This window comes from Cyprinus carpio, chromosome B25 (genome assembly GCF_018340385.1).
Source record: "Cyprinus carpio isolate SPL01 chromosome B25, ASM1834038v1, whole genome shotgun sequence".
Classification (NCBI taxonomy): domain Eukaryota; kingdom Metazoa; phylum Chordata; class Actinopteri; order Cypriniformes; family Cyprinidae; genus Cyprinus; species Cyprinus carpio.
The window spans coordinates 258,532-282,327 of NC_056621.1; the positions used below are offsets into that span (position 1 = coordinate 258,532).

Consider the following 23,796-nt stretch of genomic DNA (forward strand, 5'->3'; position numbering starts at 1 on the left):
AGAGCAGGCACTCGCAACAACCTTGCAAGTGATACCAATGACAAGAAACGTGACTAATCTGAATTGTAATGATCTAATAGGGCAAAATTATGTTCTAGAGAAGGAAAAAAATTATGTTATTTATTTATTTCATTTATTAATTTATTTTATTAAATCATTTTTGTTGCACAAATAGACCACAATTGCACAGGTTTTAGCAAATAAATAAAAAGTTCGACATCATTTTGAAAAGTCATTTTATTTTATTGAAAAAAAAAAAAAAATATGTTTTTCACTTCTTTTTGTGATAAATGCCAAAGTCTTATGCAAAGATGGCAACACCAAACCAATTTACAAACAATTGTGAAAAATAAATGATTTAGTATTGTAAAAAATATAAATTATTTTGTGTGCATTCTGGTTTTTTTTTTTTTTTTTTTTTGTGTCAAAGAACTTAGGAAACCAAAATAAATTTTTCAATAATTCAAAAATAATAACAAAAGTAAGACCAATTATTAAAATTAAAGCCTCAAAAAAAAAACAAATATTAAAACAATAATTAATAATGCATGGCAATAAAACTGAGTCAATCAAAAGAGCTTGCATTTGCAGAATATACATCACACAAATAGCTTGCTTTGGCAAAATATTACAGCCATACTAAACTCCTAACTGGTCCCAAAATGCTAATAAATTAATAGAGGAAAGTTAATCATACACCAGTCCTTCTGTAAAAATCATTACTGAGAGCATTATATCTGCTAAATAAAAAAAATGTTGACGGTAAACTCAAACTAGGAAACATGGTAAACCCTGTCCACGGGAAAAAAAAAAAAAGAAAGAAAAGTTTTCCATCAGTAATCTTCCTCGCCTAGTCAACACAGGAAGACTTACCTGTTCTTCTTCTGTGAAGAAGTGCAATAGAATATGTTCAATATAACCAACAAAAGAAAGTAAGTCATACAGGAAGCCATTCTCTCTCTCGCTTTGGTGTGTGTGTGTGTGGGTGTGTGTTTATTTGAACTTACCCTTTTAGTGCTCCTTTGGACCTCAACTCTGAGAGCTGTAAACATTTATATGCCCACTTGTTCAGTTTCACAGCATGCACTGGCAGAAACAAAAACCAAAGAAAAAAAAAAAAAAAAAAGCAAGAAGAAAAAAAAAGAAAAAAAAAATCATACCATCCTCACAAATAAACCAATAATGAAGCAACAGGCCATGCAAGTAGAGCAGGATCTACAGAAATGGTCAGAACTGTGGAGAGTCGACATCTGCAAGCTGTCAGACTGATGGCTGCATTGTAACACTGCGCTCAAATATAGTCACTAGAGGCCAGGACACACAGAGCCCAAATGCCAGGCTGCTGGGTGGATGGACCAACAGCAGATATGCAGTGCCCTTGCCCCTCAAACCATAACAAATACAGCTCTTATGCATCTTTTTCTATTCAATTAAACCCAGGCAGGAGGAATGCAGAAAGTGGTATATTATATTGGCGCAAAAAACCGCCGTCTCATCGTATTATCAGTCGATTCGGGTGAACGCAAGTCAGACAAAGCATCACCTGAACCGACTTTCTTTAAACTACAACGCAGCGAACTAACGCTACACACACAAGCTTTATAAGCAATAAATGATCTCTACACAGAAACTGACTGTGACAGTCACGGTCCGTTACTGCAGGATACGTCACAGTCGTTCTCGGACAAGAGGTTTGAACTTCCTCATCTGCTGTCCACGAGTGAAACTCAACTCACTCCGCGTGAACGACTACACACCGAGGACTGCCACCTACAGGACGGGCGAGGAAACACGACCCTACTATAGCACATCCGAAGGACTGCCAACCTACGACGGCGAGGAGACGAACGACCCTTTAAGTATTAAGACTTGACCTTTTTTAAATGGACAGTTTACTGTATTAAAATCTAAATCAAATGAGTTTCATGTTTTGCCATTTATTTCAATGCTCACAATTTTTTTTAAGGTCTATATTGGAAATCCATGGGAGCTCAATAGTCCCACCACAGGAGTGAAAAAACACCAAGGACTTATGCAATTTGCTGTATTTTATTGCCAAATAAAAGGATGAAATTCTGAGCTGGTATCTAATCAGAGATTTTATTTTATAATATAGAACACTATGTAGCAGACTACTTAATGAAAAACACAAAATGATATGTCGCATAGAGATATCAGTTGCTCACTCTATACCTCCTGATAATGCGAATTAAATGCGTACCATAATGCAAGATACCTATTATCAAGTATAAACCAGCAATCAGACAACAGAAGGTAATGTACCGAAAATTGTGTAATAACAGGTTTTTTCTATTCAGCATTGGCGATAATGTTGATTATTTAGAGGCCTTAGAAAATTAATTGTATCACATTTGATATACGTAGGCTTTTATACAGTAGATTAATATTGTATTTAATCTGACGTGTGAACTGTCAAGTGGTCAGAAGAGTAACAAATTATGTTGACAGGTCAGTCCCAGCCCCACGCCTTAAAATTCCATGAGTAGCTCCAATTATGCATTTTACAATAAAACTGAGCCATCTATTTAGACAACATTCCATAAAATGTATATCTAAAAAAATTGTATTTTTCTCATGAAAAATTATAATTTACACTGGGGCATGGTGGAATTGGGGCCTTGTACAAAAAGTTTAGGTTTCGATTCTAGCCCGTTTGTATTTGTAAACTGATGTTTAGCGGATAGGAATTTTGTTATAATATACACATAGACATGGGAGGTGTTCTGTACTGGAATATATATTACAGTGTTCATGCTCACTGAGGTGCGGAAGTCCGAGTCCTGATGGAAAATATATATAGAAAAAAAAATATGAAATGGTCATTGAAATGTTGGACTCAAGGTAATAGAAACGCATCTTTAAATGCTTTTCAAAATAGATTTTGTCCCAAAATTATAATAAAGGCTAAATAGAGAAAATGAACGGGAACAATTATGTTTTGATCTAAGGATACTCACCCAAAATGAAAATTTGTCATAATCACTTACCCCATGGCGTTCCAACCGTAAAGCTCAGTTCCTTCGGATACCAATTTTAGATAGGTTGGAGGATGAAAACCGGAGCCTGTGAATGTCCCATGACAGCCAAGTATAACCGTGGTCAAGGTCCATAGAAAGGTATGAAAGTCATCGTCAGAATCTCCATCCTTCCATCAGACTGAATCTGGGTAGATGAAGCGAGGGAACACTTTTTGTAAGAGAAGAAAACAAAATTTATAACGCTTTATTCAACAATTCCTTTGTCAACGGTCTCCTCCTCTGTGTCTCTCCATATCAGTAGGCGGTGTATGCTCTTCTGTTCAGAAAGCGCCATAAGGATGCGCTGTTTTTCTACATGTATTTAGATTTGATTTGAAGGAAAAAGCGCATCCTTGTGGTGCGGATGATAGGCTAGGCAGCATAGTGATAGGGAGAACCCTTTCTTCTCACTTACAAAAAGTGTTTTCCTGTCTCTTCATATAACCCAGATTGCCATCTGATGGCAGATGGTATTCTACGACGACTTCATAACGTTTATGGACCTGACACTGTTATTTACTGGCTGTCTATGGACATTCACAGGCCTCCCTGTTTTCATATCCAAAAGATCTTAAATTGTGTTCCGAATGGAACGAGCTTTTACGTTGGAATGACATGGGTGATAATTAAGACAAAAATTTTCATTTATGGGTGGAGTATCCCATTGAAGTATTGTAAAAAAACATGCACCCAAAAAATAATGCAATAGTTTAAATGTCGACTAATTTTATTGTGTACAGTTTAAATGCAATGTGGAATATTTAGCTTTACAATGAGATAAAAAGTATGCAAATACAATAGTATGCTACTATAAAAAGAAATAAAGATGCTCATAGGCCAAATATGACTTTACCGACTTAATGATTTTATAATGACCTAATGAAATTTATTTATAATTACATATATAAATTCTTAAAAATGAACACTACAATAATGATTATTATAACCAAACGAAGCTGCTTAACTGTGTTGCTTCAATAATGAGTATTTTAATAGCTGTAATATGCAAGTACAGTATGCAAATTACTTTGGTGTGCTACCGTAAGCATAAATGTCATAAACTGACCATCATCATACTAATGGCAATGCGGTACAAATAAACAATTAAATAAATACAAAATTAATAAAACATCAACAACAGTAAAATAGTAATCAATAAATAACTGTGTGTAAATCTTAACCAATTGTGTAAATGTGAATCGTGGAACTTTTGCTGCATAAATGTCACTGCATACGTTTAAATTAATACATAAGTTTAAAAAATAACCTCTCTGCCGAACCCGTCGGTTGGTCACTGGTGCTTATATACAGCAGTAAGGGGTCCGTGGCTGTGACATCTCCATAATGTACCATTCATTTTAAATGAAGCCCAGTAAAAAGACTGCTCTCCCCCCCCTCAGCGGGATGCCAGCTGTGTCCAATACCTGTTTGAGCAGGCCGTGGGATGTGAGTCCAAAGCAAACTTGTTCCGTCCGGGCTCACGTTATGTCGGGGCGAGTGATGAGAGTTTGGGTTGAGACCTGTGCTGGGGTCAAAGAGGACAATCAGTTATGTGTGACTCTCTACAGCACGGCGCGTCAATCAATTCACTTTAAATACTAAAAAAAAAATCTGCCTTCGAACATCTACGCTTATTTCCGAAATCAACACACACACAATGGCCAAGATCGTACTAGAAAATATGATCTCATTTTTTTTAACTTGAAGATGTCAAGAGATGTCAGAACGCTGATCGCTTAATTACATAGTCTCTAAAGCATTTCATAGAGTAAAGAAAAATAGAAATAAAACATGAAGCTGGAACATCAAGTATATTTTTATTACCCCCACTATAGATCAATATTTTCCATTTATCATTTTACCAGAAACTTGAAAATAATGAAGATCAAATATGCTCCAAAACACTGGCGCTGGGACTGACAAGAGGAAAGAATTAATCATAAAATCTGGCCAACAAATTTATAGGTTTATCCAATCAGTGTTCCACTAATATTACCATTCGTGACATGATTCAAATATGGCCAATTTGGGGGCTATTAGTGCACTTCATCTCTTACACTGTGTCCTTTGTGTCAGTGTTTCTCTTTTTTTTGAGTGCTGGACCCCCGTCATATGTCAAGTGATCATTAAGGAACATCTTGATCACCAAAATACAATCATTAATGTCAAGGGCAATCAAGTATGATTCACAAGTTGACTCGAATCCTTAGTCATGTCATTAATTCTGAGCCAATTTCTCTCTCTTTTGTGTCATAGAGGTTCTGAGCCATATTTCAGTAATTTGTGAGCATTAGCCACTAAAAATGTTTCTATCCCATGACAAAAAATGATAAATGAAGCATCAGCAGCCCTTGACTGGCTTGAAATTTGTCACCTCAAAGAAAACGCTACTGTTTTCCGTTCCATCCACACGCTGGTCTGAAAAATAACCAATCCAGCGTGTTCACTCTGATGAATACGTGTTTCTATCACTTTAGAGAGGAATAGTATTAAAGTTGAACAATGAAATACATACTCTTAACTAACTGACATAACATACATCTATTTAATAAATAAAGTTATGTTCTGAGACCCACGGACCAGACCCAATGGAATCAAAATCACAAAGAATTCCCTTTGGGACCCTACATACACGTACATTCAAGGAATTTATAGTTGATATATTAAAAATTTCATTCACATTATTATTTATTTACATTATTACATCTTGTACATATCTTAAAGCAACACTATAAATGTTAAGGCTCTAGGCGGTTAATAAACAGAACTGCACGCATCCCCGCGGAAGAACATTCTAACCGGAGCTACTTCTCCAAGATTATGTCTATGGCGATTCACGCAGGTATGTGTTACTCCGCATCGGTGACGACCCGAACAGGCTACAATAGTTAAAAAATAATCACTTATTATAAATGTACCGTAATGATTTGAGATAAGACGAAAAGGGCGGACATTTGGTAGATTAATTTATGATGTACTGCGCTCATTATATACATTTTAGCAAATTGTGAACACAGAAAAGTTATAAAGTGTTCTTTTAAACAAAATATCAATGTTGTAAACAGTCTTTGCTGCTCCATAGTTTTGTGGAAACGATATATTTTTTCAAGATGCACAGAAAATATTTATTTATCTATTTATTTATTATTATTATTTAATGATTATCTAATTCTTTTACCCGTTCTCTTTACTGTCACTACTTTTGATCAAATCTAAAGTGTACTTTTTTGAATACAATTATTTATTTTCCAAATGTATGAATGGTAGTGTATCACAGTTTCAACAAAAAAATACTAAATTTTACAATATTACAGTTTTTACTCTTTTCTTGATCAAATAAGCCTCTGCGCGGGGTATATAAAAGATTGAATATAAAAATATTTCTTTTAACAAATATTAAAAAACCCTTACCTATTACAAACATTTGACCTCTAGTCTACCTGCCAAGTAATTTACCGTTTTACATAGAATTATTAAAACAATAATTACATTTAAAAGCATTTAAACATGCAGTACAACACACATATATTGATATTGCTATTTAGATGATGTCATCGTTGTAATCCGGTTCATGACTGTTAACTAGTATCCAGGGACGTGTAAAATCCTGGCCCCTGATGACACTCAACCCGCGTCCTCCCCGCTCATCAGGGCTCTCACTGAACTACAACTGTTATAAACTAGTGTGTTTAGGTGCAGCTTTCCACCGTTCAGGGCATACGATCTTCAATTCTCGCCTCTTTTTTGAAAATTATACCTCAATGGTCACTTGTAAGATTTCCGAGTAGGTTGTTGTAGTTATGAGTTCATAATGTACGCACTAAAGCACAAATGTGCTAGATGAGAATTAACGAAGCACAGCTTGTGTGACCAGACACACAGATGATTTTCGTTTGAGCCGGGGTCATAGGTTTTCCTGTGTAGATTAAAATGTCCGTCTAGTGTGTTTACCAACTGGTTTTATAGTTCACACATGTGAATATATTGCATGGGTTTTTTTGATTTATGATGTTGCGCGCTTTGTAACAATTATTGAACTGGTCTCATGTGTGGTGAGGTCCCTTGTTCATGACATTGTATATAAGTCTAGATTTTTTTTTAATTTTTTCTTGTAGAAAGATAACTTTTACTTAGAACAATCTAAATGGTAAATCTGCAAAAAAGGCCGGGAAGAAAAAACATTCAATGTGTAATTTGCTGAATCTATCCTGCTCTGTTAAAATGTCTGAAATGTTGGCCTTGCAGAGTTTTCTCTTCATAATTAGCATAATTAGTCCTATTCACACTTTCTTGTGACACATTCTTGACACAGAAAGTGACTGGCTCACATGGGTTTTTAAAACATATGTACCTATAAAAACTAAGAATGGTATGATGAATAACGCTCGATAGCAGGCAAGTTGAGTTGCGTAACCAGATAATCAACTTGATTGTGTAAGGGACATGAACTGCCTATTGGGGCAATACAGTATGTTTCTTCACATACTGTATAAGGACAGGAGAGTCTTAAAGGTGTATCTCCACAACTTCAAAACGTGCGGAAAAGCAGCTTCTGTTGGTGAGTCATCACTTTAAAGGTTGAAACTGTTGAAATTCCCAGCACCGGATCAGACGTAGACTGAATATTTGGTTTGAGAGATTCTTGCAAGATTCCCAGTGTCTCTAAATATACCACAACCAAAGGCCCACAATAGAGCTATAAAACCTGTACTAAACAGGAAACGTGAAGCACAGACCGATATTTCCACCATAACTGATGCACAACAGATGATGAAGACTGATAAACTTTATGCACATTTCATGATATTCACTACTCTAATTGTAAACAACCACCATGACCCCTATGACCTCTTCTGGTTTCTTGTAGAGTTGAATTAAAAACCTAATTAAAACAGACCTATAGGTAGAAAATATTATGATCTAAAATTACTGGTATTATGGGGTAAGGGGAAACTGGAGTGGGGGTTGCTTGGTACCATTTTCCATTTAGTTGTTGATTATCTTTGATGAAGGCAAACTAACTAACTGCAAAAGAAAATGAAATGAAAATTAAAATGAATAACCAAGACAGATTCAATGACAATAATTTTTCCCAGTTTTTTTTATTTTATGCAAATATATCAAAATATAACAGATTGCTGTATCTATTAATTAACATTGATCTAAATATCTCTCTGTCAATTCTTTTTTAAAAACTTGTTTATCTGAGGGGAAGGTGTTCATTTTTTTATCAAAGCAAAAGTGCCCATAAAAATCAAAAAGTTATCCTCACTTTGACACATTTTGAACTTTTAATGTATTTATAGAATTCACTGATTGTGGGTAAAGAGGACAAAAACATTACATTTTTGTGACAGCCCCTTATTACAACTCATGTGTCAATCAACCCCTGCAACTATCACCCCAGTCTACCCTAAAGTTATGATTTGAACATTCAAAATGCCACTCCAGGGCACTCAATAGTCCCCACTCCCACCTCTCTGCCTCCCTCTGCCCTTTTCTGTCTCTCTCTCCCACTCACTTTGCTAAACTTGTGCCCAATTTGAATTAGATCCCTTTCTGCTCCTGACTCACACAGGGAAGGCAAGCAGTCTAAAAACACAGGATTTGAGAAATTTCCCAGCCAACAGATTAATGCAAGACACAAGGACATTACAAAAAGCAAACAAGAAGAGACACGACTAGTTTGGTAAGTTTTTTTATTTTTTTTTTATTTATTGTAGTTTTATATTGCTTGAAAGCTACTAAATACATACATACATACATACATACATATACAATTTAGAAATTTTGTTTTAACAATTTTATTGGGTACATGTCTAGCAACTCTATTATTTTGTTATATATAATATTATTATTTTCTATAAATTCTATTATTTTAGTTAATATTAATATTCAGCATTTTATAAAGCATGTTAATTAGTTATCATGAAATAATTCAAAACGTTCAAATTAAACTGGATTGAATGGATAGAAAATAGGATATATTTTATTGAGATATTAATTATAAACCAAAAAACCTTATTATATTGGCATGCTTGATTTTTTAGTTTTAGATACGCATCTACTCTTTTCTCATTTTGGGAAAAGTAATTACATTAAAGTTTGAGTAACATGGGTGTTTGAGTAAGTAATGGTTTCTTTCTGTATACAAGGATTCAGTGCAGATGAATGTTGCGGTTTATTAATTTGCATTTCAAAAATTTTTCGTCTTGAAAGTAAAAATTCCTCCTGATAAGGCTGGGCAAGGTGTGTCATAGGTAAAGATACCTTCCAAAATGCTTTGCAAGTGTGCATATGATCGTGATCTGTGACCAAGATGCATGCCTACAGATTACCTGTATATAATCCATGATTACAAGACATACTTTCACCGTACCAATACTGATTACCAGTACTGGAGTTACCTGCCAACTCTGTGTGTTGAATGTTTGACCACCGTGTGTTCTGGTCCTGTGGCTCTAAGCTTGGGGTTGAGATTTTGGTGATTTAGGTGGCCTCCTTTGGAATACAGCAGAGTGTTTACATTGGCTTTAATGCAGTGTACTGCGTCCATGAGCCCAGACCACAGCAGAACAGAACTTCCTGCTTATTGGCCTGTGCCTGATGGGAAGAGAACATACCACAACCCCCTGGGCTGAATAGAGTATACTGACTGTGGAGGAGTCCTCTCTCCACCCCTGCCTGACAAGACCAGAAATATAGCTGTAGACATTCAAGTCACATTTTTTAAACAGCATCTGAAGGGCACATGTGTCTGGGGGTCCATTTTAAAGAAAAGGCGGTTCACTTTCACAGTTCACAGACTAGAACTGTAGCCTAGCCAGTAGACAGATATCTACTTTAGCAAGAAGAGAGCATTTGTGCATTCACATTCAAAAAATGCAGTTGTTCATTTTGGTTGTAAATTTTTTTTACTAGAATGTAATCTTGTCTTCATGTGATCAGAGGGAGATTCCGGTCCTGACTTCACCTCAGACAGCTGAGTTAAACATATTGTTCCGTCTATTTCCAAGCATGATGTTTGAAAATGTGCGCTTCTCACCACACACACCTATTTGCGTGTGTTCGTTTGTGTGTGTGTGTGTGTGATGTAAAACATTTTCTGTAACGAATCTATAAAAAATTTAATAAACAGTATTACATTTTTAAAATATTAGTACTGTTTTTGTCTGAGCACAGTGAAAGCATGTTTAAGCTCTCATTTACTTCTATAGGATAGTGGTCTTTTGTTCTTACTTTCTGATCCTGACTGGCATATAAACCAGAACAACAGAAGTAAGTCAGGCATAGAGGTGGGAGATAAAAGCTACTTCAGGGCCGTGGCCAGGATGGAGGGTCCTCTCCAGTCACTCAGTGCATTTAAAGCAGCTTGATTCAGAAAACCGTGAGCAATAGCATAGAGCCAAGGGAAAATTTCAAGCAAAGTAGTGAATTGCTGCACGGTGTTTATTATCAAACTGAACTTTAGAATTTATAAATCCTACAGGGAAAATAAAAAAAATTTTCCCAAGGGCAGATTTCACAGTAACCATTGAATTAAAATTCAACTTACCAAGCCCAGAACATTGCCTGTGGCTCAAACAGTGAACTATTCTTCTTTAGAGAGAGAACGGGGATAAAGAGAGTGTATGTGTGAACGTTTAAATAGGAGAGTGAATTAATGACGTCATGTTTTCAGTCTATTCCAAATTTCCTCCCCAGGAGTACAGTAGCTCAGTCAGGCTGTGTAAAGCCTCGGAAACAGGGAGAAAAATCCTTTGGAATGGCTGAGTGATTTGCTCCGTCCAGTGTGCCCTACATGTCCACACCTATAGGGGTACAAACAGTGTGTTACTACTGGGCCAGTAGTCTTTAAAGTGACATCTATGTACCTTATTTACCCCTATTGTCACCACTACTGTCTAAGTTTCTAACAGGGGTATTAGAAACAAAGTGTGCCTTTAAGGGTACCACCCTGTGACAATTCTTAAAAGTACGTATAACTTTTGCATATTTTTTTCTGACAGTTTTTAGTTGCTTAGGATTTAGTTCAATGCATCACTGTTGAATATTAGTCAATTGTGTGTGGTACTATAGAATAAAGAATTTAAAGCATCCACTCTTTTTCTATATTTCCTAAGGTGAAACATGTCTTTTGATTTGGCTCCTGTTATATGCATACATCCATGTCTTTTCTGGCATGATACTCATTTGGGGACATGGCTGGTAAAGTGAACTTTTATAGATTGCCAAGATTTACTGCTTTTAAGTGAAAGAGAATTTGAAAATAAAATGATGTTTTTTACAGATCAGGACAGCCCTATTAGTGGTGAGTATCCCTGTGGAACCACCACTGCGTCCCCTATTGGGGGGAAGCATGAGTATACCTTGGCTACTTCCAGGACAACACTGGCCAGGACCCTGGCGCACCAACCACTGCCCCACTGCCCCACCGTAATTAAGTGGAGCTACATCAACAAGGGCAGAATATCTCTTGTATTCTCATTGCTAGTGGGGGCGTGGTGCAGGTGGGAGGGGGGGGGGGACAGACTACGTGGACAGGGTTCATTTGGTAACCTACCCCATGGTGCCACTGACGCCACCATTGAGATCTCAGCTCCACTCCACTCCAATGACTCCCCTCCGGCACCTACCTCTGTGAGGTCATGCAGGGGTTAGAAGATAGCTATGCTTCTGTTTGAAATGCAAGTCCAAGGTAATGCACTTTCAAACTGTTCAGACACATAAAAGTACATTTATTAAGCCACATATAAACAACTGAAAGTAAGAATTAAAAAAAAATAAAACAAAAGTGGGGGTCAAATCTTTACAGGCATTGTGTTTCACTACCCGAGCAATTATCTACCCGATATACCTTGACATTTGAGATGGCAAAGGCAAGCCTGCATCCAGAACAGTGCTGTGTTTATTGCAACACCCGCACAACTGCAAGGCTGCCTATGAGTATGGATACCATCAATGTGATGCTGGTTTGGCTTTCAGACCAACCTGGAGGTAATGTGAAAAGGTCACTATCTAATAAACAACATAAATAAACAGCCCACTCACAAACATGGCTGGCCATGAACAGGTGTATAAGACCAGTGATGCAATGGAAACAATATTAATATATTTAATAAACATTTAGTTAAGTTAGATCTATAATATGATTCTATGCAATTCTCCATAGGTATCCCATTCATGAGCCAAGGGAGCCTTGCTATGGGTCGACCAAATGAAAAAAATTTCCAGGGTGTAGAAAACACACTATGGAGTCAGAGACATCAATGAGACCTAGACGTGTACTGTTTTGCAGAGAAAAAGTCAGGTACCTCAGGCAGTGTTTCCAAACTGAAATGTCACTAGTTGGTGTGTTTTGCTGTGTTTTTCTTTGTGGATTTTCCTATCATCACCCAGGCAGTGTGTTTCTACTCTATGTCTGTGGAGAAAGTTCACCTTTGCAGAGAGGCTGAAGACCAGTGTGCAAAACTGGGACCCAACTGGCCACCACAGGGCAACTCTACCTAGCATGGAAGGCTTGGTATGGATGGTTGTGCAATCTGGCTGGCTAGCAGACAGGAGTGTGAGGTATCCCATTAACATAGCTCGACCCCAGTGTGGTGGGGGGCTTTTTGGGAGTGCGAAACGGTTTAACACCTGTTTCCAAAGCAGACTGGTTTATCCACACCCAGACTCCCCTCTATGAATGCAATCTGTTATGGCAGGTAAGCACAGAGAATGTAATTCCATATTTAAGCTATTTTGTATTTTGTTTGCTAAATCACTCTTCACATTTACAACACCTCAGAACAACTCATCTTATAATGTTCATTAAAGGAACAGAAACGCAAAAAAGAAAAAAACATTTTATTGTTCCAAACTTCAAACCTTCACATTCAAGGATGTCTTTGTGCTCGTTATGATTCAAAAGACTGTCATTCTCACCAACTTTGTTGAATTATTTTTCAGAAAAAGAAGATAGGTTGTAAATTTTAAGACCTCACCATTCCTAAATATACACTACTAACGGATTCCATGTTTCAGTGTGGCCTACATTCACCTCAATAAGCCCTTCCGACTATACGGACAAGAGTTACCACAGAAAGGGGAGGGTTCGTGGGCCAGCTAGTGACCGATGAGCCTCTTACAACCACACACCATAGAAAGTCCCTTCACCTTTACCTCTCCAACATAACTGCTGTTGAGAAATACATTATCAATGGTGTCCACAGCTCTGCCTTACTTGGGAGATGAAATTCCCCATGGACAATGTGGGCCACGTGGCTGGTAGTAATTAAACTGTGCGCGCGTGTATGATATCAAATCCACATCAAAGGGGGGGTGTAGGGGGCAGTTATGAGGAACAACGACCCAAACACAACCCTGAAGGTAACTGAGCCAAAGTAATTTAGCAAAAACCAGGATCTTGCAAGAGTTACAGGGACAAAATCAAGAGTGGTTCAACTGATTTTTCAAAGCAGATGTTTAATAACACTGGCAACAGTAGAGTTTTAAAGTATGGCCAGCCCTAAAAACCTTTCCTCGCCCTAGAACCGTAAGGAGTGGGGGTTATATCCACCTTCAAGCGAGAGGGTAAATGCTGACTTCCGAGAATGGGGGCGGGGGCGTGATGCTTGGGGCACGTTGGAGGAAGCACACGTGGCATGTCCGAAGCTGGAGGTCAGGTTCATATAGCCACGCCCTGAGACTTCTTTCCGTGGCTTATGAAGCTGGCCTTCATCAATGCAGTGCAGGTTGGCTACAGGACCAGAGACCGTCAGGTAGCTTATTTTGTACAAAGTGCGTGCCAGATATGTTTTCTAACCTGCATTTGTTTTTCTGTTGAATTAACTGGAGATCCCTGAATCAAATATTGGTGATACCTTGATTTAGCCTTCAACACTGTTTCAGATATCCAATTGTGCAGCCCCAAAAGGCAAGTGCTCTGGAGATTCAGAAGGACCTCCCTGGAATAAATACTCCTTACATGTTCGGGTTATGAAAGGCCTGGTGCACATGAGGCGGGTATTACGATGTGTGTACTGTTATGTGTACGCAGGCTAAAGGGTGAGTAAAGGTTAATTCAATGACATAAACATTTAACAATTTTAATTAAGAATCGCCTCTATGATCTCACTGTTCAGATGTCTATCCCTTAGGAGAGATCTTCCATGTGAGCTTCTCATTAGCAGCGTCACCTACTATCGACAGCTGTTGCCCTGGAGCAGAAAAATGGGTTTTCCTAACTACTCTTGCGTCAACTGGAGAAACTGTAGCGCTTACATTGAATCAGTGTTTCCACAAGTGCAGTCCAGGTTGGCTGTCTGATCGTCAGTGTTCCTCTTATCCTGTCCTGCAACCCAGGTCTTTGATTGGTGGTGAAAACACGACAGGAGTGGCACACTGATTTTATGCTCAAACCAAAACCAAACAGGCTTTTTTCCTTTTCCCAAAAACCCCATACACGTTCCATATATGATGCATAATTGCCTCAGCGGTATAAGCAGCTTGTATACCAAGTATATGCAAAAACTCTTGGCTAGACCCTCTATACTTATATAACCTCTGAAAGGGCAAGGCTTGGGTGTTGATCTTGGGGATGTCATTGTTTATTTTTCAGCAAATCTGTCTATGCTGCTTTGAATGAAGATATGTTGAACACTACCAAAGATGGGGGACGGATCTAACCTGTTACAGACACATACAAGCTGCTGAGACCTGTATGAGATTGTTTGGATATAGCCACTGGGAAGTGCTACTGGTGAATCTTTACTGCTTATTATTTACAATCCTGATACCCATCCTGGTTATTAAAGAAGCGGGAGTCTCTGAGGTTGTCTACGTTTTCTATGGGGTGGGATGATATTTTCGTGCGGAGTGTTACGTTTATGCGGTTCCATTGGGGTGTGCGGGGCAGTGCCAACTTGCTTGTGGACGTTGTTTCTGGATCTGGATTCTGGATCTGGATCGGGCTCAGGCTCAGCATCCAGCATGAAGGGGGGGGGGGTGGGTGGGTGGCTAGAGGGTGATTGTGGTGGGGGGGGTTTGCTCGGGGAGGGTGGCCTGATTCGCAGTTCTGGGACATTAGCAGTGTCATCCCCATGCTTTTGGTTTGTGAGAGCATAGAGTATCACGTGGGTGTGTTCTTTGTTGGCGAAGGGTGATGGGATCAGGGTGACCCCGGGCTTGTGATTACCAAGAATTATTCAGATAACACTCATGTGGAAGACTTCTGCCTCGGCAGCACTTTTGGAGGCAAGAGAAGGTAGTGGGCAGTGGCAGTGGCAGTGGTGTTATCATTGCTCACTTCAGTATCATCAGGGATCAAGAATCTGGAGAGGAATCTGGACTCTTTATGAACAAAGTGGAGCTAGAGGCCTTCCATCGGGACTTGGCAGTGGATCTAGTGGTTCAGGAACAAGTGGATTCTTCAGTGGTGAGGAATCAAGCCTTCCATCGGGACTTGGCAGTGGATCTAGTGGTTCAGGAACAAGTGGATCTTCTTCAGTGGTGAGGAATCAAGCCTGGTTCTTCAGGAACAAGTGGTACAGATGGTAGTTCAGGAACTTCAGGAACAGACGGTTCTTCAGGAAAAACCTTCCATCATGACATGGCAGTGGATCTAGTGGTTCAGGAACAAGTGGATTCTTCAGTGGTGAGGAATCAATCCTTCCATCGGGACTTGGCAGTGGATCAAGTGGTTCAGGAACAAGTGGATTCTTCAGTGGTGAGGAATCAAGCCTTCCATCGGGACTTGGCAGTGGATCTAGTGGTTCAGGAACAAGTGGATTCTTCAGTGGTGAGGAATCAAGCCTTCCATCGGGGCTTGGCAGTGGAATTAGTGGTTCAGGAACAAGTGGGTTCTTCAGTGGTGAGGAATCGAGTGGGTCAGGCTTCTCTGGTGTATCATTTATAAACACAGAAATGATAGATCTGACTGCAAGTCCTTCTGGAGAACAGGAATTGTCTGGTGTTTCTCCATTTGACTTGACTGATGTTAGTGGTTTCAGCTCTGCTTCCAGCTCTGCTTTTGGATCTGGCTCTGCCTCTGGATTTGGATCTGGCACCATCATTGACTTTGCATCTGGCTCTGCCATTGGCTTTGGATCTGACTTTGCTTCTGGAGCTTCAAGTTATCCCATTCTTCCCTCAGGTGAGGTATCTGGCCACATTCAGAGTCAGGATGGAAAGATTGTTATTCTAACAGATGATGAGGTCGAGTTGACGTTTAGGGCCTACAATCGGAACAGAACAGGGTCGCGGGATCAGTGGAGATCAGTGGAGAGGGCAGTAGTCAAGAACATTATGCGGAGGTCCTCTCCATATCTCTTTCTAATAATAGTTCATATGAAGATTATTGGCGTAAGTCAATGAAACTGTTGATCACCTACCAGAAAGACATAAGCAACTTAATGTCATCACTGAGGCATTTGATCTGACTGATCAGTCACCACTGAGCACAACACCACCCACCACTTCTATACTCATTACTTCACCTTCAGCTTTACTACAAACACCAAAATCTATGGAGGAGCCATCTTTAACTGATGGTAATTACTGAACAAAACTATAATTTTGATGTTATTTAACTGGTGTACAACAACATACTTCTTTTTTACATTTTTAATTAAGATGAATATGTCTTTAGCAGCTTCTTCTAACCTCATGATCCAAACCCCCTGTGGTCAAGGTTTATGCTTTCTACAAGGTGGCATTGCAGTATGTCAATGTCATTTAGGATTCAGCGGGGAAAACTGCTTAATACGTAAGTGAAAAGTCATGGAACATTTTAACAAAGATATCATGCTATGCATTTATTGTGACTTAAGAAGAGTTTTAACCACCTTTGTCTTGCTGCCTTGTTACTTCCTACTGGCAAGTAATGGGATAATCAAACTGGACTTCACAGGGTTTTTGATGGTCTTGCATGAAATTATAAATCGTAGGGTACATTTATGAATGATGATTTTCTAGGCCATTTGAAACAAATAATTTTTGCCAAATGAAGTATACAGACATAACCCTGTTCAGCAGGTAGGGAGCCTGTCAGTCTTGCTAGTCTTCTATAACTAGCCACCCTTAAAGAACACATAATATAAACTAAATAAAATTCATTGTCTCTTCTGTGTCAGCGATACAGGGATGTGCTGAGGGGTGGATGGAGTTCATGGGCAGCTGTTATATCCATTTTGATGAGCGTGAGACCTGGACCAGTGCTGAGCAGCACTGTCAGGAACTAAACTCTCATCTGGTTAGCATATCCTCCCAACAAGAACAAGAGTTTGTAAAAAGTGAGTTTTATCTGATAATCTGAATAAAAGACATGTACCTGCTTGTTGATCTAAATGAAAGTGCTTATAAATTTCTAAATGACCTAGATCAAGCTCGTGATTATCAATGGATTGGACTAAATGACATGGATGTGCAAAATCAGTTTCGCTGGACAGATGGAAGCCCTTTGGTGAGAACACCTTCCTCTGAGATTCTTTCCAAATTGAGCAGCGGACTGTTTTCTGAGGCATTTGCAGTAAGTTGCTGTTGCAACCAGTGCTACTTTCTCTGCAGGAATATGAAAACTGGAGACCCAATCAGCCAGATAATTACTTCAGCACTGGAGAAGACTGTGTTGTAATGATATGGCATGAGGATGGCCAGTGGAATGATGTACCCTGCAACTATCATCTTCCTTTTACTTGCAAGAGTGGACCTGGTAAGAAGAGGTGACAGACATTAGCTTCAGCACCAAGTCAGCCCTACCCAGTTAGATAAGTGAACTATTAGCTTATAACAATAGCTATTTAATTTATTGTGTTAATTTAAGGAAATTATAGTGCAGCTACATCAAGATACTTCTGTTTAATTATCAATGGACCATGAATACTATAAACTTAAAGGAGCCATGTGTAATGTCTGGCAAAAAAAAATCAAGTCATACTCCACATTCCATACCAGATGGGGGCAGTATGCCTCAATAAAGTGAATTGGTCTACTCTAGAGTAACAAACGAGACAGCATAGTCTCTATGCTCGCCTCTACCTTCACAACAACCCTAGAGCCATAGCCGGCCTAAGAGGACGCTTTTGCCCCAGAGGAACGCTGGGTGATGTCAAGTGATTTTGAAACATGACATCTTCAAGCTACTCCCCTTCACCTTTACCAGTGAATATGTTCATATTCGTTTTGTTCATATTACATTTTGAGTTGTATATACACATTATTTGAATTAAATTAATTTGACAGACAGCATTCTGTCAACATCATTGGTCAACATCAGACAGTTGATGTTGACCAAGCTAGCGCCAACCAACGTAAACCAGAGCTGCCAACTCTCAAGCATTCACCGTGAGACACACGCAATTGACTCCTTTTCACATGCTTTCAAAAACTTGACCGCTCTGAATATAGTGAGTGAGTCTTGGCCGCGCCGAGCTCTCTCTCTCTCTCTCTCTCGGGTTCATTATCATGAAGACATTTCAAGCTTCTTAGGTAATGTTACATTTTAGCATCAGCTTGGTAGAGACGGGCTTTGGTAGATAACAGGTGAAAACCGGAACGGATCTGTGGGTAAGTTATAGCTAGCTAATTATCAAATGCAGCTACGGTTAGCCATCGCTAACATTAGCACGTTTATCGAACAGCCTTCGATACATTTCTATGTTATAACTTCCCGAAAAAAAATACGCGAAACATATAAAAACAAACTTCTAGCCAAATACTAACAGCATCTTACTTACCAATCCAAAAGAAAAGTTCGAGTCGAACCTCATTTCACGTCCATCAGTTGTCTCCAGCGATGGAAAGCAGTGCCGATGTTTACTCTGGTTCGCCTCCTTTTCTTATCGGATTTGATTTGTGATTCCGGCGCCGTGGTTTCCCTGTAGCGGGTGGTGGTGGTAGGAGAAATGTTTTTGCTGTTTAACTCTTTTAACTGTAGTCACATGGTACATCGCATCCGCAAGGGAAGAATGCCAGGATGTTAGGCAACAGCAAAGATCGCTACCCTGTTAATTCCATCATTCGATACCAGTGTGACAGTGGATTCACACAGCGCCACCTTTCCGTGGTACGTTGCTTACTGACGGTCAAAGTGGGAGGAGCCTAAAGTGGAATGCATAGGAGGTAAGTATACACCACACACACTAGATGGCACAATTACTATGTTATGCTCTGTAGTGTAAAGTTCCAACAACAAAAGTATTTGTGTCAATGTTATTACCTCCCTCAACAGGCAAAACAAACAACAGGCTACGGAAAAGATCCCTCAAGACACATCCCAAAGCAGTCAATAGTCGAACGTGGAGGAAAGTCCTCTAAACAAGACAAAAAAATACACCTCAAAACATCCAGTGGACTGTTATTAATAAAGATCATCTCAAAGACAAGGGAATAACTTATGTAATGACAAACTTTACTTAGTCCGTCTGGCTGATTGGTTTACAAGTGCTACTCAGAGCTCTGTTTTGGGGAAAAGAAAGATATCTGGGTTTATTTAAATTTATTTAAATAGGATTTTATTCCTCCCGCTTACGTAACTTCTGGGCCACAGGAGATAATCTAATCTAAAAAGAATAGACAAAATTTCACAGAGCTTTCACTTTAATTATTACATAATCACTGCTTAGTCCCTAAAATAAAAGCAAAGCACAGGAATTTACTTTACCATTAATGCAAGTCTGAAAAGGTTTCCTCCAGGCCACAAGGTAACACTAATTCTTACTTATGTGAACATTTTCCCACTTTCTCTCTAACAATTTGCACAATCCAAAACTGTGATGTGGCTATGTATGTTCAGAATGGAAGACTAGCGTACTACTTAGTGAATATGGCTAAGTACTACTGCCTACAATTTAAAAAATAAATAAATAAAATAAGTGAAAGAGTAGGCATTGACATGACCATCACATGACCTATTACTCTGCATATGAGGGCGGTGACAAAATTAGCATACCCTGCACAGTATACATACTACATATAGTACTGCAGCACTAGTACAGGTAGTATAGAATTATGCAGAATAAACATAGCTTCTACAATCCCAATTTTGCCCCTATTTCATACTTAATGTACTACACTGATGATTGGAAAATGCACATTTTTGAATATGTAGAAACACAATAACAGTATTGGGACATTTTTTAGTGTTTAGTTTTGTCGCATACCATTTGCATTTGAATGTAAGTGTTTGTATCGAGCTCCATAATTACCTAAGCTTAACTTTTAGGTTCATACATTTACATGTGGATACATTGGCCTTGCATTTCTTTTTATTTTATACAATTTAACAGGAGGACACAAGGGTTTGTGGGCAATATTAGCCCAAAGAGTATATGAACTTTGGAAATCTACCAGAAATATTGTACCATCCTGGCACCTTTGGCATATTATTTTCAACATATTATGATTTGGGATGCAAAAAATAAAAAATAAACTTTATCTGGCATATTATTTAGGGCAGACAGTATGTGAAGTGAAGATCTGTGCATTAGATAGAACAAAGGTAATACTGTCTGTTTACCTCTGGGTAACAATAAAGTTCAGAACAAGACAAAAGGCTTTAATGACCACAGCTGAACACAATTACATTTAAGTACATTAGTATTTCAAATTATTTCATTAAGATTTGTCTTTTTATGTGTTATGCTGTTTGTTGTAGTTTGTTAAATGTCTAGTTGTATTTCTGTGAAACTGAAATATAAATTCCCCAGCTTTTTGCTTCTGATTCTAGGTCAACTTGCAATAGTATACAAATGTTTACTCAGCTTAGAAAGATTTATTAATTCACAAGTTCATATGATTCGGCTTGGCCTACATAACAGATTTAAGTTCTAATATTGCCTATAGAGACAAACATAAATTTTCAAATGAGACAGGATTACAAGATGGGAATTTTTAAATTGCCTAAAAGAGTTTAAAAATCCATACTAATAAGCCAGCACACATAGTGTGTGCCACAGTGTTGATTGAAAGAGTCAGTCGTTTCCAACAGAGCAATTTCTCATTCATTTTGCACTCTGTCACTGTCAGCTCTTCACTGAGCTCATATCTGTCTTAGTACCCCTAGAATAAACAGACTAAATGTGTGAATAAAGTCTTTTTTAATACCAGAGAGTGGTATTTAAGCTGAAATGTGTAATTCCTTTGCCGCTAGCAACAACAAACTGCATTGCAAAAATAATGGCTGTTTTCAAAAAGCTTTTCCAAACATTCTCTCCCTCTGCCATTGGTCACAAAAAAAAAAAAAAAAAAAACAAAAAAAATTTTTCAAAAAGTTCCAGACAGTTCCACCCAAAATGTCTGTTATTGGATCAGCCAATGTTGCTGTTGTCGGGCTGATCGGGATGCTTAAACACATAGAGCCACACTGTTCACATTTTTCTGGGAAATAAACCTACCAGCAACTTCTTTCTGCATATTAAACTGGGATGGAAAACATTTTAGCATAAAAAACCATGGACTTCACATTTAAGTGGTTGTATGGTGAGTTTGTGTGAGAGAAAGAAAAATGTTAAGAGAAACTTATGCTTGGAACTTAGCCTCTATTAAGTCAATATATAAACAGTAATTCTACCCCAAATTATCATAAGGATTATGTTTAATGTTTACTCTATTCAGGGTTCCCACAACCTGACCAATGTATTTCCATAACTTCTCCATGACATTTTCAATTATTTGTGCATGATTAGAAACACATTTCATGGAGACTGAAAAAACAAGGGCAATATCAACACAAATTTACATGAATTTTTTTTTAAACTTTCATTAATTGTCACTGTTTCCATGCCTGAAATAATATTTACAAAATTAGGAAATGTTAAGTGTTCGTGCTGTAAATTGTACACCCAAATAATGTTTAAACAAGAACATCATTGATTAAGATAGAATATAGCCTATCAAATCATGCATGGTTAATATAAATGTCCAAATACTTTTTGTGGCCACTGCATATATATATTTACACAGTATACACATAGAGCCTTTTATATACTACATAGTATCTATCAAACATATTTTGTTGAAAGACGGTTCAAAAAGGTACAGTTGATGTGAACATGACCCAACATTACTCAGCATCCAAGACCTCAATTATATGGCAAACAAAATAGAGCCTACTTCATAACATTTTCTCAAGGGAAAAAAACACCCTAAAAGCTCATGAATATACCTCTCTTACCTAACACTGTGCATCTTTATGAGCAGTTAGCAGAGTGAAAAAGCCAGACTGAGGAACACTGCTGGCTTTTCATCTGCTCCTCTCCCCCCACCTTCCATCCATGTTTGGGAAGCAGGTGTAAATAAGGAACAACTTTGACACCAAGGGATCGTGAAATCCACCCCCACAAACCTGGCTTAATGCTAAAGAGAAACTCAGTGACACTGACCGGCATGAAGGAAGTTGAGTTGCTCTTGAACTGAGTGTGTGTTGCAGGGCGGTGGGATCAGAGATTATCTTACTATAGGGAGACGAGAGGGTCTGTATTACTTACTATTGGAGAAAGTGTAACAGCTAACTTGGACATGTGTCCCTTAATAACCAATCACATTACAACCTTGATGGCACTGAATTTCAGTCAGAGTTGTGCGACACTCATTCGTCGTTTACGGATACCAAAGGAATGAATGGGAAGTGCCATAAGCTGAATCCCACCTGTCGTAAAAAGTCAGTGACTTCTCTTATAAAACTAATTTTTTTTTTCGTGGTAAACTCTAAAAATAGTTCAATCCAAAAGTATTATTTAGTGTAAAACATGTTGAAGATTAGCAGATAGCTGTCGATTCATTAAATGATAACCGTTTCCTCTACAAAGCTCAGTGGAGTAAAGCCTCTCCTCCACAGAGTGGTGGAACTATGATGTCACTTTGTAGGCGAAAACCTGGAAGCGAGTTAGCATTTTAGCACTTCTGGTTCCAGAGTCAGTGGGTTTTTTGAATGGGATTTTGGTTAAATACCTTAAATAAGGTCCGTGGTTCACACAAGCTCAAGATATTTTTACGTTTTATTCTATGACATAAAACACACCAGTTACACCCTGCTTGTGATTTTTTCTTTAAAAAGAGGGTTGCTAACAAGTTGCTAAATGGGACCACAGGCACTGTCGGAGACATTAAACGTCATCACGCTAAACAGGAACTCATACTAACCCGCTTTTACAGCCTCGTGTTCTTGCAGTTTTGGATTAGTTTGTTTATCAGTTCATAGTGGGTTTTTTTTTTCGATTGTAGTGTTTTCTAATTTGTAGTTCAATCAGTTGTAGAATAACCAATTAGTAATTAATAATACATAATGCCTTCATCACCTGTAGAGGCCTGTGTCATGGCAAGATTAATGTTAATTGTTGACAGAATATAATTTATTTTAATAAAACTATTTTGTGAGAATGTGTCAGGGTTTTTTTTTTTTACTTATGCATCTTTAAACATTTGAAGATACTGGTTGCTATAGTGCATTTATTTCTCTCTGGTCAGCTCCCAGTTAAAAAAATTAAAAATAAAATAAAAAACTGGAGAAAATATATAAAGAGAATAAACTTGAAAAAATATAGTTAATGTTGGGAATTTTTTTTTTTGCTGATGCTATTGGCCACTGGATCATTTTTAAAAATATATATTATTATTATATTAACCTATAATTTTAAGTGATTGTTCAACAGTTTTTCTATATAAATTCAGTTGAACACATTCAACACGTATAACTAATTATTATAATTTATTCCTCCCTCCCTGACGGCATACAGACACTTGATGGAGTTTTTGTCCCTCATGCTAGCCCTGACAACTC

The 23,796-nt window shown here is 38.1% G+C and overlaps 1 pseudogene; it reads left to right on the forward strand.

The window, feature by feature from the left end:
* Positions 1-1,182: 1,182 nt before the first annotated feature.
* LOC109063329 lies at positions 1,183-21,126 on the forward strand (annotated as a pseudogene).
* Positions 21,127-23,796: the final 2,670 nt, after the last annotated feature.